Below are 4,514 nucleotides of genomic sequence, written 5' to 3' on the forward strand. Positions count from 1 at the left end.
GATCTAAAACCCTCTGGAAACTGAGGCGTTCGAAATTTTGATGAAAATTATTCTAAGTCCGAAGTCGGAACTGAGGTGTTCGGTCGAAATGCCGTAAAAACGTAAAAAATATTTTTTTCAAAACACCGTTAACGGCATTCGAGTCCTAATGACCCTTGAAATTGATCTGCGAAATCAGAATTTTAAAATTCCGTCTCTAAGTACCCAAACGGACTTTTGCACCGAGCGATCAGACCGATTTACCCGACCCCTCGCCCATAGCGAGCGGCCGGCGCGCTATGGGATTTCGACCGTTTCGCGCATCGAGTGATTCAGAGCTGAACGCTGCCGCGCTGGCATATATAGGGATAGTAGTGGTGGTATGTAGCAGCGGACAAAAGCGTACGATCGAAATGTGATTTTATGTGCGTCCGATTATCTTGTTACCTCTCGTACACCGCGACTTACCCGTAGTTGGGACGATGGCCGGAATGTGTACCCTGTGGACCCACCATCGTTTGAGGGATGACAAATCTTGCCATTGACCATGCACAGCGAGATTGCGGATGCGGCGAGCGTTTCTATGTTAGCGGTCCAAATGCAATCAAAGATTTTATGTGTTCGTGTCAGAACGACCAAAAATTAACAAATGCGTCAACTCACTAAAGTCCGAGCGAGAATTTTGAAATAAATAAAATTTCATAAACTCGTAACGTGTGAATATTTCTAAAGAGAAATCTCACAATAAACCGTCGCTTTCAATCTAGCGAAGAGTATGGAGAATGTTTGAACTTTTGCTTGTCGACGACGATATTTTTTCTTTACGATAAAATTTCAAGTCGATGTGCCCAAAAATCTCTAAATTTTGAACTGGGAAATTATTTCTTCGTCCGATGAATCGCATTGATCTCTGTTTTTGACGAAAAAAAGACGGATAAAATGCAGCATTCAATCAAGGATATAAAATAAAAGAAAAATTTTCCGTAAAAACTATATTACAATGGAGGATTATGTTTCTACTTTTCGTCCGATGAGTCGCAACAAAAATAAGTAATCCATCCGTCGTTGTTCGTTTAGTCGATCTGAATGCACTGTAAAAATTTATTAAAGTAAAATGTTACGTTTGCATTTCATGAATTTTGACAAACGTGTACCGAAATGTGTACAAATTATTTATTTCGACGACGACGACAACTTAGAACGGATGAATAAAATTAATTGTTGCAAGATTCAAACAAGGATGAAAAAGTCATAGAAAATTATTCCGTAACCATGATATTGGATTATTTTTTCTTCACTCTCTCCTCCGATGAGTCGCAACAAATAAAAATCCATAAATCAATTCATCCGTCGTTGTTCGTTTAGTCGATCTGAATGCACTGTAAAAATTTATTAAAGTAAAAATGTTACGTTGCATTTCATGAATTTTGACAAACGTGTACCCCGAAGTGTGTACAAATTATTTATTTCGACGACGACGACAACTTAGAACGGATGAATAAGAATAAAATTGTTGCAGGAGATTCAATCAAGGATGATGTGAAAAAAATGTCGAAAAATTTTCCATCCAGAAAGATCGCGTGGCGTTACGTCTCTTCTTACGAGGTTTTCGTTTCGCAGACACGCACACTTTCTTCAAAACAATAATAGGAAAGTGTTCAGTTTTTTATAAGAGCAGCAGGTGTCTTTCCGAAATTCTACGATTATTGTAGCTTATATGACTAGAAGGAAAGAAAGACTAAAACTCTCTTATTTTAAAACAAGAACGCAGTTCCCTGGTTGATCCTGCCAGTAGTCATATGCTTGTCTCAAAGATTAAGCCATGCATGTCTCAGTACAAGCCAAATTAAGGTGAAACCGCGAAAGGCTCATTAAATCAGTTATGGTTCCTTAGATCGTACCCACATTTACTTGGATAACTGTGGTAATTCTAGAGCTAATACATGCAAACAGAGCTCCAACCGGAAACGGAAGGAGCGCTTTTATTAGATCAAAACCAATCGGTGGCGGTCTCCGTCATCGTACAACTTGGTGACTCTGAATAACTTTACGCTGATCGCACGGTCTCGCACCGGCGACGCATCTTTCAAATGTCTGCCTTATCAACTGTCGATGGTAGGTTCTGCGCCTACCATGGTTGTAACGGGTAACGGGGAATCAGGGTTCGATTCCGGAGAGGGAGCCTGAGAAACGGCTACCACATCCAAGGAAGGCAGCAGGCGCGCAAATTACCCACTCCCGGCACGGGGAGGTAGTGACGAAAAATAACGATACGGGACTCATCCGAGGCCCCGTAATCGGAATGAGTACACTCTAAACCCTTTAACGAGGATCAATTGGAGGGCAAGTCTGGTGCCAGCAGCCGCGGTAATTCCAGCTCCAATAGCGTATATTAAAGTTGTTGCGGTTAAAAAGCTCGTAGTCGAATCTGTGTCCCGCGCCGCCGGTTCATCGTTCGCGGTGTCAACTGGCGTGCCGCGGGACGTCCTGCCGGTGGGCTTAGCTCGAGAGGGCGGCCCAACTCAATCCCGCCGCGGTGCTCTTCATTGAGTGTCGAGGTGGGCCGGCACGTTTACTTTGAACAAATTAGAGTGCTTAAAGCAGGCTAAAACTTCGCCTGAATACTGTGTGCATGGAATAATGGAATAGGACCTCGGTTCTATTTTGTTGGTTTTCGGAACCCCGAGGTAATGATTAATAGGAACGGATGGGGGCATTCGTATTGCGACGTTAGAGGTGAAATTCTTGGATCGTCGCAAGACGGACAGAAGCGAAAGCATTTGCCAAAAACGCTTTCATTGATCAAGAACGAAAGTTAGAGGTTCGAAGGCGATCAGATACCGCCCTAGTTCTAACCATAAACGATGCCAGCTAGCGATCCGCCGACGTTCTTCCGATGACTCGGCGGGCAGCTTCCGGGAAACCAAAGCTTTTGGGTTCCGGGGGAAGTATGGTTGCAAAGCTGAAACTTAAAGGAATTGACGGAAGGGCACCACCAGGAGTGGAGCCTGCGGCTTAATTTGACTCAACACGGGAAACCTCACCAGGCCCGGACACCGGAAGGATTGACAGATTGAGAGCTCTTTCTTGATTCGGTGGGTGGTGGTGCATGGCCGTTCTTAGTTGGTGGAGCGATTTGTCTGGTTAATTCCGATAACGAACGAGACTCTAGCCTGCTAAATAGGCGTATTTCGACATCCCAAAGGCCCGTCGATCCTGGGTTCGCCCGGTGGTCGTGCGCGGTTTTTACTGTCGGCGTACAAACAATTCTTCTTAGAGGGACAGGCGGCTTCTAGCCGCACGAGATTGAGCAATAACAGGTCTGTGATGCCCTTAGATGTTCTGGGCCGCACGCGCGCTACACTGAAGGAATCAGCGTGTCCTCCCTGACCGAGCGGTCCGGGTAACCCGCTGAACCTCCTTCGTGCTAGGGATTGGGGCTTGCAATTGTTCCCCATGAACGAGGAATTCCCAGTAAGCGTGAGTCATAAGCTCGCGTTGATTACGTCCCTGCCCTTTGTACACACCGCCCGTCGCTACTACCGATTGAATGATTTAGTGAGGTCTTCGGACCGGTACGCGATGGCGTTTCGACGTCGTCGATGTCGCTGGGAAGATGACCAAACTTGATCATTTAGAGGAAGTAAAAGTCGTAACAAGGTTTCCGTAGGTGAACCTGCGGAAGGATCATTAACGTGTCCTCGTACACACGAATTTTGACATATGTATAATTTATTATTATGCATTTTTATTTGATCGTGTCGATGTACACTTTATGTTTTTACAACACCGTCGTCGATGACATGGAGTCGACGGCACGATCTTTTGTCGTGCCGTTGCTTGTTTCTTTTTGAAACACCGTGTGTACGACGTTTTGAACTACGAATCGTACATATTCGGAAAAACAATAGCGTTACGCTGGCCCGCAGCGCCGGTCCTTGCGATCGAGTTTTTCACCTTTTTTGAACGAGAAAAACCGAATTCGCTCGGGCATACGGCTGTTTCTTCGGGTACCTAGATTTTTTGATTTTTTTTGTACTATCTCTCGATCTTTTCCAATGATGGAAAAAAGGAGGGACGCTTTCGGTTTTTCGACCGGATCGCGGAAAGTTGTGAACTCCACCGCGAAAGTCGAAAGACGTTAGAAGTCCTCTTTTTTCGGACACACGGAGAGGATGTAGCAGAGTAGTCGAGAAAGAAGAAAATCGCAGGTGTCGAATTAGGTTACGACTCCGTGGGTTTTAAATGATTTACGCCCGGCTACGGGACCGGCGAGAAACGCTCCCGATTTTACGATTCGCGTGAATGATGTTCGTCGTTAGACGCTTCAAAGAGTTTTTGAAAGCGCCGTTAAACGAGCGATCACACACACATCACACCTTGCTTTTTTAATGTTTTTGGTAGATGTGGTAAAGTGATTTCGTTAGAAACGGTAAAATTCTCTTTACGGAGCGTACGACTGCACCATTTCAAAATTATATACACCGTCAATCGTCATTAAGTCACGATATAGAACGGTAAAACTTGAGGATTTA

The 4,514-nt window shown here is 44.7% G+C and overlaps 1 non-coding gene across 1 annotated transcript; it reads left to right on the top strand.

The window, feature by feature from the left end:
• Window positions 1–1,751: 1,751 nt before the first annotated feature.
• On the top strand, window positions 1,752–3,672 carry LOC148165357 (small subunit ribosomal RNA). Its single transcript, XR_015771546.1, has one exon. It is a non-coding gene; the product is annotated as a small subunit ribosomal RNA (ribosomal RNA).
• The last annotated feature ends 842 nt before the right edge of the window (window positions 3,673–4,514 follow it).

The sequence above is a fragment of the Gnatocerus cornutus genome, unplaced genomic scaffold (genome assembly GCF_029298725.1).
Source record: "Gnatocerus cornutus isolate USDA-ARS CGAHR unplaced genomic scaffold, icGnaCorn1.1 ctg00000360.1, whole genome shotgun sequence".
Lineage (NCBI taxonomy): Eukaryota > Metazoa > Arthropoda > Insecta > Coleoptera > Tenebrionidae > Gnatocerus > Gnatocerus cornutus.